Raw genomic sequence first — 11,540 nt, forward strand, 5'->3', positions numbered from 1 at the left:
ATATATATATATATATATATATACACACACACACACACACTATTTATACATAGTCTAATTCATTAAAATGAAATAGTCAAAAATGTGCTAAAAATTTGAAAAACAAAAGAAATGTTCACGTTCCAATATAACCACATTCTCTGAAACGTGTATTTCTAACCTACAATTTTGCTGAAAAAAAAAAGATGATAAAAAACAACCACATGTCAAAAATACACATTAAAATTCTACTCCCCTTTAATGTATAAGCTTGAAAGGCAAAATGTGTATTATTGATCAAAATCAAACACAGCTATCGAAATAAAGTTATGGTGGTCTGTGGGAAACTTGGACTGGTTTTGCCTTCATGGATCCCACTCTAGAGACATTGTGGCTTCACATTCGATTGCAAGCACTAATTTAACTTGGCAGAAAGATTCAACCATTCATTCAGTACTGACATGAGAAAAAAAACGTAAGGGATGATAAAAAAACGTTTAACTTGCTGCAGTAAAACTACAAACAGTAATGTCTATGTCAGGAGAAAGAGCCTTTACTTTAACACCTCACACACACAAAGATTCAAAGAAAAACAGGTATGATAAAATAAGTCAGTGCATATCCCACTTCAAATGTGTCTATACCTTGAAAGCAACACCATGAGAGAGTCTACAGGCATAACACTCAAAGACTAGACAACCTTGTGACCTATCTAGTGCAATAGTATGATTTAGACACACTACATTTAAATGCTGTCACAGTTGCTAAACAAGTAATCACCATAAACTCTGAAATGTGGAGAATGTGTCTGGTTTCTGGTGCATTGCATTATAGAGCTCCTTTGCAGTAAGGTTACTGCTGCTGAATGCAAGCTCAACATACCCGATCGTGAAGAGATAGATCTTAAAAGACAAACGCAGCAACATATCCTTTCTCTACTGTTAATTCGCTTTCATCAACAAATACTGCAACTATAACATGTTGTCCGCGGTTCTTACGCCGCTGCCGCTGCTAACAAGCCCCACAACACACTGTAATACAAGCACACATTTCAAGAGTAAGCGAAAGCACATCCGTAGGGCAAGCAGCAGCACTCACCGAAAGCCCCCATGAATCAGCAGCACAACGTGCTTCAATAGCGAAATCACGGAGCAGAACTGTCGCTTTGTCCGAGAGCGTGTGTGTGCACGGCGAGTGACTGGGCGATGGTTACATTCTCGCTCACGCTGCTGATACGGTCACGTTCGTCTTCATGCTTCTTCACGCGCTGCTACTATCCACTGAAGTCTGGAGCCCCCCTAGAGGTGCAGCCTCTCTCTCTCTGTGTGTGTGTGTGTGTGTGTGTGTGGCTTTGATGTTGCCTACATTGTGTAAGTATTGTGGGGAGCAAATGTCTCCACATAGACAGTAAAACCAGCTACATTTCTGACATTGTGGTGACCAGCCCAAATACCACAAGGGCAGGCTTAATAAACATGCTAAATAGAAATGAAAACGTTGAAATTCAAAAAGGTTTCGATGTGGGGGTAGGGATATTGTTAGACATAAGTTATTAGTTCAGTATAAAAAAGTATAATATTTCATGGAAAGTCCCCACTATAAGAAACACAGGGTTGTACACTTGCAAGATTGAATTGAGAATTTTAAATCTAGATTTAGAAAAGTAGAATTAAAATAAATTGAAATTCAAAGAAAACATGTTACTGAAATAAGTGTGCTTTTTAACAACAAAAATGAAAAACAAATATGTAAATTGTCCTGAAACATACATACATACAGTATATATGCACTCATTACATTCAATAAATTAGTTTTTCATTTTATGAACCAGCAGGGAAAGACTTAATTTCCCAGAATACCATTACTGTGTTTAATTTTTAAAGTCTTATGAGGTGTTAACTGTTTATGTGTGTGTAAATGTCTTAAATTCATAATTGTTGTCCAGTCAAATAGACATATAGTCAAACATTGAAAAAAAATTATGAGGCCAACTGAAGTGCTCATAACTAGTTGAAAAGTTCATAAATCAGCCAAAATATGTTTTGCTTCAAATCTAATATGTCAACAAGTTTCTGGTTTAGGTTAGGGTTTAGAGGTATTCGGTATAGTAAACCAGTCAAATAAATAAATAAACATTGCATCTATATGAGGTCATCACTAATATAGATTTCTTCTGTATGTGTTTGTGCTAAAACAGGTCAAAGAATATCATACATACAGGAACATGAAAATGTTTCACACACTTACCCTGCTGACACTAAAGATCTTTAATTGTTCTATGTTGTGTAAACACACACTACCATAGCCACAGGTTTGAACACACTTAACTGACTTCATGGTTCTCATAAATAAATAAATGTAGGATATAATTTTGTTTGTATATGAATTCTTTCACAAATGTATTATTTTAAATAAAATATGAAATAAATATTATTCCTTGTGAAAGAAAAGCAGACAACAAGTGTTCAACATATATAGATATTCATTCAACAATGTTTAAAAGTTGACTGGGGGAAGCAGAGCTACAATCTAGGTAAAGGGTGGCTTTGTTTATGAAGCTAAAGTCTAAGTAGTTTGGATTTGTTTAACATTGTTCAGCTCACAGCATAAGTCCCATACTTCCATTTGTTTTATGGTATTATTCTAAAAGGTGGAAAATAGTAAAAATAAAGAATGAGTAGGTGTGACCCAACCGTTGACTGGTAGTGTATGTTTTTCATCAGAATAATTACATAACAGTACATTACAAACAGACTTGTGGCTTCACTACCTTTTAAAGTGGTTGTTCTGGACAGTGTTTTCTTTCTGTTTTGCTTTTTGAAGCTCCATTGTGAGGCTTGAATGAGGATTCTACGCTGATAAAAACAATATGTGCTTGTGCGTGTGTATGTGTGTGTGTGTGTGTGTGTGTGTGCGTGTGACTGGTTAGTGGACCCACTATGCAAATAAAGTTTTATTTGTTCTGCTTACAGAACACATAACCTTTGAGTGCAGGTTGGTCTCCTTTGTCAGAGCTGTGACTAGTGTCCTCTGTGGTCGTGCTTTAGGGTTTGTATCTGTTTTTACTGAGGCAGATTTCCCACAGCAAATCCCACGTTCATGTTAACATGTTTAATTTACAGTCATAAACTTATTTATTTGAATCAGGCTCATAAACAGATTATAGGGAAAAATGTTTTACTACTCTGGTTTTCATGATTTAAATGAAAACTACCACCTTTTGTGAGAGGGTCTGACCATCCCACAATCACATATACATGTAACAGGCTTCCTACAATCATGGGAAAATGGAAATAACCAGGAAATACAGATAATATGAATATAAATATAAATATATATGTGACCCTGGACCACAAAACTAGTCATAAGGGTCAATTTTTGGAAATTTAGAGATTTATACATCAAAGAAAGCTGAAAAAATAATCTTTCCATTGATGTATCGTTTGTTAGGATAAGACAATATTTGGCCGAGATACAACTATTTGAAAATCTGGAATGTGAGGGTGCAAAAAAATCAAAATACTGAGAAAGTCGCCTTTAAAGTTGTCCAAATGAGTCCTTAGCAATGCATAATACTAATCAAAAATTAAGTTTTTATATATTTACGGTAGGAAATTTACAAAATATCTTCATTGAACATGATCTTTACTTAATATCCTAATGATTTTTGGCATAAAAGAAAAATCGATAATTTTGACCCATACAATGTTTTTTTGGCTATTGCTAAAAATATACCCAAGCGACTTAAGACTGGTTTTGTGGTCCAGGGTCACATATCATTTTGTGAGTGCAATCTATATAACATGATTATTTTTTATCTAATTTTGGATTTCAATAATCTCGAATGACTGGAAAAAGTATAGAAATTCATTGGTCAAAAGGTGAGGGAACCTTGAAATACCTTTTCTCCAATGTCCTATGATATTACAAGCACAAAATGATGAGACAGATGATATTAATTAGAGACAAAGTCTAAAATGTGTACAATTTGACACTAAACAATTATTCTAATACTGCACAATATGACAAAAATATCTCCCTCTGCATGTTTGAGTGCCCAAATACTCCAAACATAATGTCACTTTAAATAAACACTTCCTCCCATAGCAGTAAAGTGCCACTGCCTACCACCCAGATCAATAACTCCCCACACAAACACACACTTTAACTTTCAAATAAACCCTTATTCCACTTTTACAACAAGAATGAAAATATTTTAGGAAATGAACTGGGCTTTGGCCTTCCACACTAACTCCCACAGTAGTTTCCCTGTGCTTTATCTACCTCCGACTTCTCCTTCCAGCACATTTACCGTCTGCAAGCCTCTGTTCTGACTCGGTTCTGTCTGAAGTTTTCATTTCCTGTCTTAAATCTTCAGCAGCCCCAAGCAAAGCATGAAATTGGAGGTCAGAGGAATAACTACACTTGTCTACAGGTTCTATCCATGACAAAACATCGTCCTCATCAGCTTTAGAACAGTCTTATTCCAGTGTTTTTACGTGTATTTTGTCTCTGTTTCATCAGTAGTCAAGCTGATCATTTAATGGATTCCTACAATAACCACACATCTTATCAAATGCCTCCTCTCACCCATTTGTGCCACTATTAAATAGCCAATGCTTGTCTTTTACTGGTGATTCCATTTTTCCAATAATTAATGCCACACTGTGATGGCATACTACATGTTTACAATATTTAATATTTAAAGGTGTTCAGATGAGAACATGTTCCCAAGTTTTTTGCAAAAAAAGTAAAAGAGACAATATTTACCAGGAGACAAAACTTTTATAATACTATTAGAATGTAATATTTTTATTTATTATTTATTTATTGTAACAGACAAAATATTTTGTTGCCTACACTGAAAAACAAATTGCTAATTAATTTAACAAATAATTAGAAAGAAATGGCGAGTAACACATTGAATAATACATCGATTTTTTTGTAGTGTACTGCCATCTAGGGTTTATAAAAATGCAATAGCTTCCTCATTTCGATTTACTAAATATGACAAACTTCACTATATTCTTTATAGTTTGTTCCTTTCACGTTAAACTTGTAGTGTGTTTTATACATAGGTAGGATTTTATTAATTTAACTGATTTATTTGCTTCACGATTTGATTCAGTGTTTGCAAATTTGATTTTAGTTTTCCCAAACGTTTCATGAAGCCTTTCTTCGACACGCACAAGTAAATAAGAGTACAGAGTTTTAGGTTTCAGTAATTACTGATGCAAATAAATAACTAAATAAATTACATGGCTTTCCATTTAATCTAATAATTAATGTAAATAATTTTTTGTCATGTTAATTGCACATTTGCAGTGTTTCAAAATGTTCGCCAGAGGGCAGCATTAAATAAATTTTGCCTGGTGTTGAAAAATCCATTCTAGTTTAACTGATTTCGTTAAAAGAGTATTTTTCTTACATAATACAGTATGTTCCAAATGCACATAATTCTTATCTATGATGTTTTAGGAATATGACATTCTGTGCATATTACGTTATTACAAAATATGTTAAATATGTAAAATGTGGCTGCAGGTCTTCTCCATCTGAAAATTGGTAAGAGGAAACGAGTGTGTATGTGTGAGAGAGAGACAGCTTACAAAAGTCTTTTGTCTTTTCAACATTGATATAACCTCCTTCAAAAGTAATCGGAATAGTTAAATCTAAAACAGACAGCACTGCAAGTCCTGTTCCCATCCAAAGTGCCAGATCAGTGAAAAACGAGAGGAGTTCCAGTATCCTTGTGCCTGCACAACCAAAGATACTGACTCTCTCTGTCACTGAAGCATCATGGGAAACAGACTGGGAGACGTTGTACATTTTTGCTCTTTGTTCTTTTGTAGCTAACATATCCTCCTGGGACCCAGGCATAGACGTTTGTCCTCTGTAGAAGATATTATATTTTAGTGAATTTCTCTGAGACTTTACATGGCACAGTTTTATGTTGTGTACAGAGCACATTTAGGGCTTTTTAGAGATATCAAATGTTTGGAGGTTTGATCATAAACACTCCCTCTCCTAGGTCTTTAAAAAAATAACTGATATTGACAGAATGATCAAATTTAGCACTCTTAGGGAAATTATAATTTAAATCCGGATAATTTTCCAATTGTTTGTCATAAATAAACGTCTCAGAAAAATGTCAAATCAGAATATGATTTTTTGTTACGAAACAGGGCGTAATTTTCATACATGTCTTCTGTAGAGGACACCAGGACAAACATCATGTTAATCAGGCATTTTGGGAAGACACAAGTCAATAGGGAAAAAATATACAGATCAATATTCCTATGAAATATGAGATATTCTTATGAAAATAATGCCAAGTTATTACTCCTATTATTACACTTCTTTTTGCATTATGGTTTGCCCCAAGAACACATTATATATGCAATGTATTGGACATTTTACGCACATATATGGAATATTCTAAAGTACAGTAGAATATCAAATCATGTTATATCTTTCATAACCAGTGTTGGGGGTAACGCATTACAAGTAACGCAAGTTACGTAATCAGATTACTTTTTTTGAAAGTAACTAGTAAAGTAACGCATTACTTTTTAATTTAGAAGGAAATATCTGAGTTACTTTTTCAAATAAGTAACGCTAGTTACTTTGTTTCCCATGTCTTGACTGACAGCTCTCATGTTGCCATGTTGAGAAAAATGGGGAGTTAAGCCCAAAATTTAAACGTAAGGGCAGAGGCGTTGTGCTGATGTTACTGTAGGACTAAATATGAACATTATTTACTCTTCTCACTGCACAAAAACAGATTCAGTATTCCTCAAAATGAATAAAAACAGTCAAATGCAAACTCAGAATATTATATAAACCTGCAATAGTTAAATATGTTAAATAAGACAAATATCATTTATGTATTTAATCCCATTTTATTAACCTAAGTCGAGAATCATCTTTGTACAAAGCTACAATAGCCTGAAACCTTAAAACTGATTGGTGAATGAAAAATAAAACATTGTTTTTGCCTATACATGCCTTTTAATGTCTATTTATTTTTTTGCATAACTTAGTCATGGCGTCCTCTACAAAGGACATAGACTAAAATATGAATAAAATATATTTTTTCAAAAATATTTTTCTCCATTTGTTTCTTATGCTCTAACAACCAATGTAATGACATAAAAAACAACAAAATTCCCAAAACTTTTTTTTCTGGTTCTCAGGAGGATAACATGCAGAGACAACTGCAGAGTGACATGCTACACCACTGAACATTTTTCTAATTCTTGTATGATTATTCTGCATGCAGTTTTTAGGATCTCATATTAATTGAGAGACTACATACAATATTTGGTGTTTTAAAAATTACTGATTTGACACCCACAAAAAAAAAGGTTATAAAAAGGAAGGAAAAAGTTAAAATAAATGGTGACTAAAAGTATACACTTAACTTTACACTTTACAGGATAGTTCACCCAAAAATGAAAATTTGCTAAAAATGTACTCACCCTCAGGCCATACAAAATGTAGCTGAGTAGATGTCTTCATCGGAACATATTTGGAGAAATTTACCATTACATGACTTGCTAACCAACAGATCCTCTGCAGTGAATGGATGCCGTCAGAATGAGAGTTCAAACAGCTGATAAAAGCATCACAATAATCCACAGGTAATCCACACGACTCCAGTCCATCAATTAACATCTTGTGAAGCAAAAAGCTGCATGTTTGTAAGAAACATATCCATCATTAAGACATTTTTTACTTCAAACTGTTGCTTTCGGATAAAATCCTCGAAAAAAAGTCTCATCTGAATTAATAGAATTATGCACAGATCAAGCATTGTTTACAAGCAAAAACAGTCCAAAATAGTTATTAACCAATATGTCAGTGGATTTTGATGTGAGAGGACAACAGGGGAAGACCTGGAAGGGAAGAACTTTACACTGGAGGAAGCGTTATTATGAGTTATGGACTGTTCTACGGTGGCCGAGAAGTGCAAAGCAAATCACAATTCTGAGTTCCAATGAAGAAACAAACTCATACATGTTGGATGGCCTAAAGGTGAGAATATTTTCAGCAAATTTTCATTAATACACTTTTACCTTGAATGTCCATGTTATTTGTCAACTATTCTTTTGCTTCTCAACGTATAAAATACACACATGATGAAAGTATGTTCTAGATAGAGATAGATAGATGGTGTGGATCTAATGCGTCCCTATTTACGCTGCATTGTAAGCTGAACTGGATCAGCTCATACTAGTTCGAACCATCTTTATCTGTCTGAGGCCTAAAAGACAACGTGAAAGTGCTGTTCCATTATTTATGAGGAATAGGGTCATCGAATCCTTCCTTTCACCGGTGCATTGTGTTTGCTGTCGATGATGAATTCACACGAGTCCGATTCAAACCAGTAACATTAAAAATGCAGGTTACCTATGGGCGTTTATTCGGAAAGAATGAATGCTCGCGATGCAGTAAACCAAGTGAGAGATGAGCCTGCGATGCTTAAACATGGTGTCTATTTAGGCTGCGGGTAGAGATAGGTTACAGCCCAGCTGTTTAATAGTTAAGTTTGGTGATTTTCATCGCTAAAAAATCTTATTAAAAGTCCATGTCTGTTTATCGATCTTTTTATCATGCATCCCCATCATCACACTTATAGTTTTGTCAAGAATTATTCTTGACACACTGATCTGTACAACAAAGATGTAATTCACACAAATTCACCTGTTAGTGCCTAATCCAGTGGTCACCAACCTTTTTAGGCCCAAGATCCCTGACCTCGGCCTTTATGAAAGACAAGATCTACCTATTGAAGAATTGACAGAAAAAGACATCCCAGATTGTACTTCAAATTTGAGGCCTTTTACTTAGTATTTTTATTAGTGATGCGCCGATCATAGCTGGTTCAGAGTTCAGATTTTCTTTTCTTTCTTTCTTTTTTTTAACTAGCAAATTGGATTCTGATACATACTGATATTTAAGCAAATTTATTTATTGGCTATTTGCTTTATAACAAAAAAACTGGCTTTAAACTATTTATTTGCTACATAAAACATCTGCACGAAACAAAAACAGCAGGTCTGAATGAGATGCACTCTCTGACAGCAGGTGGCGCCTATGAACAGGGTTGCCAGGTTTTCGCAATAAAACTAACGTTAGTCCAATAGCGTTTCGAGGGGGTTCCCCTGTAAAACTCGCATTCCGGGGGTAAAATACACGTTTTTCGGCGGGGATCTTCCAGTAAAATTCACATTCCAGGGACTAAATATCACGTTATTGGGGTCGCTTCAACCCGCGGACATAAACAACAACCCGCGGCAACAGTGTTAAAGTAGCCCAATTCCGCGGGAAGACCGCAGACTTGGCAACACTGCTTATAAACCGACCGCAATATAGCGTTTCCTTGTTTACCGCTGTAAACAAAGCAGAGCTGCGCTTTATACGGAGAAGAAAATGCCATTGCCATCGAAACTTTTCTCAAGACAGTTCCCTTAAGTGATACATTGATATAACCCCATAAATGTAATGCATTTTTGTACTTATTTTACTGTTTTTTTTTCGGGATCTACTGGGACAGTGATAAAGATCTACCAGTCGATCGCGATGGACGGGTTGGCGACCACTGGTCTAATCAATAAGCAATACGTGTTTAGAACGTGAACAGTGTTAAGTTGTTGCGGCTTTCTGTTCTCTGTTTTGCAATTAAGATCGTTCTACCTTCCACTGAGAAAGAACAGTCCAGTCCAGTCCTTGCTTGTTGTCTAGTGTTCACTGTTAATTCCCCACTGTTTACCGTGTGTTTGCTCCATTAAAAGACAGTAGAACAACTCGTTACGCAACACATGACTCAGTCCACATTGTCTTCTGCTTCTTTGTAGAGTTTATTTTAGTTTTAGACAGCAGCGTTTCTCTTGATATTACTCTAAAGAGTATAAAGTCAAAAACTATCTTCCTTTTTCATTTCCTATAGTTTGAGGCAATATTTATTGCATAGTCAACAACTACAGTCATGGCCAAAAGTTTTGGCAGTGACATAAATTTTGTGTTTTGCAAAGTTTGCTGCTTTAGTATTTGTAGATTATTTTTCCAAATGTTTCCATGGTACACTGAAAAACAATAATAAGCATATCATAAATTTTAAAGGCTTTTATTGGAAAAAAATATATATAATGAGTCAATATTTACAGTGTTGACCCTTGTTCTTCATAACCTCTGCAATTCGCTCTGGCATGCTGGAAATTAGCTTCTGGGCCAAATCCTGACTGATGGTGATCCATTCTTGCCTTAATAGTTCTCCAAGTTGATCACAATTTGTGGGCTTCTGCTTGTCCACTCGTCTTTTGAGGACTGACTACAGGTTCTCTATGGGATTGAGATCCGGGAAGTTGCCTGGCCACGGATCCAAAATTTCAATGTGTATGATAGTGATTTTACCTGACTAGTACTAGCACTTTCACATGTGCTGCTGATATGATTAGTCAATTAATGTTAGCTGGTCATTTTGTGTCAGGATAAAAAAAAACAGTGAAATATGTTTTTTTGTGAAAAGTTCATTTTTTGGCCAATGAAGCTTTTAGCAATTATTTAAAATGCTTGGATCACTCTACACAATAATCTAGAAACAATGTGAATGAACAGCACAACAGCTTAAGCAGCAAACTTTGCAAAACACAAAATTTATGTCACTGCCAAAACTTTTGGCCATGACTGTCCAGGGGCGTTTCCTCTGAGTAGGCAAGGGAGGCAGTGTCTCCTCAAAATTGTCTCCCCAAAAATGTGTAGTACAAAAATAAAACAACGCCAACATTACAAAATATAATATTAAAAAGAGTATAAATCACTTGTTTTTCAAAAGAAACAATGTCCAACAGCGACACCAGCAGGTAAAGTTACAGTAGGAGTCCGCGTCTCTCTTGACTCCCCTGAGCCCATTGAGACCCCCTAAAGCGTGCCGTGAGTTTGGTGGGGGTAATTGAGAATGAATAGGGGAAAATCACGTGAGAGGAGACAATAGGTGTGTTCGACTTGAAGCACGGCTACAGACGGCAGTCAACGAGAGTAGCCGCTTGCAGTCGGGGGCGGAGTTGAAAACGGAGCCGTCAAGCCAAGTAGGTATAACTGCAGACCGGAGATCTCCAAAATGGGGCGTGAACACCAAAAGTGGGCAGAACCTCCAAAATGGGGCGGGGTCTCTTCGCGCAAAGACTTTCATCATTGGCTCTGGCTTCGGCCAATTGTTATTGACTTACATTTCAAAATAAAACTTTATAAAAGAAACATTGTTTCTAATTGAGCCCTAACAGAGGCCAAAGCTTGTGGCCAGTGTTGTTCGGACCGGAGTTTGAACCTCTGCTTAATGATATAAACGGGAATCACCCACGAGCTCTCCCGCGAGCCGTCTCAGCGCAGGGGAAAGATTTTACTCTATCGCTTTGTTTTAGCCAACGGGGGCGTCCCGGGGCTCGAAATTCACAGGGAAGGAGTGGGTAGTGACGCTGGGTGTAACCAAAAACGTGCCATTGTCCGGTGAGGTCCGGTTGGGGAGTTACGGAACGATCTCATATCACATAATCTTATTA

At 36.0% G+C, this 11,540-nt stretch overlaps 1 protein-coding gene across 2 annotated transcripts in view; it reads right to left on the reverse strand.

The window, feature by feature from the left end:
- adcy6b (adenylate cyclase 6b) overlaps positions 1–1,281 on the reverse strand; it is a 48,145-nt gene extending 46,864 nt beyond the window's left edge. For both annotated transcript variants that reach the window (XM_016522551.1, XM_016522550.1), the window contains exon 1: positions 1,078–1,281. The gene's annotated coding sequence lies outside the window, so the exon portion shown is untranslated. The remainder of the gene's footprint in view (positions 1–1,077) is intronic.
- Between the last annotated feature and the right edge of the window lie 10,259 nt (positions 1,282–11,540).

The sequence above is a fragment of the Sinocyclocheilus rhinocerous genome, unplaced genomic scaffold (genome assembly GCF_001515625.1).
Source record: "Sinocyclocheilus rhinocerous isolate Xijiao unplaced genomic scaffold, SAMN03320098_v1.1 scaffold148, whole genome shotgun sequence".
Taxonomy (NCBI): Eukaryota; Metazoa; Chordata; class Actinopteri; order Cypriniformes; family Cyprinidae; genus Sinocyclocheilus; species Sinocyclocheilus rhinocerous.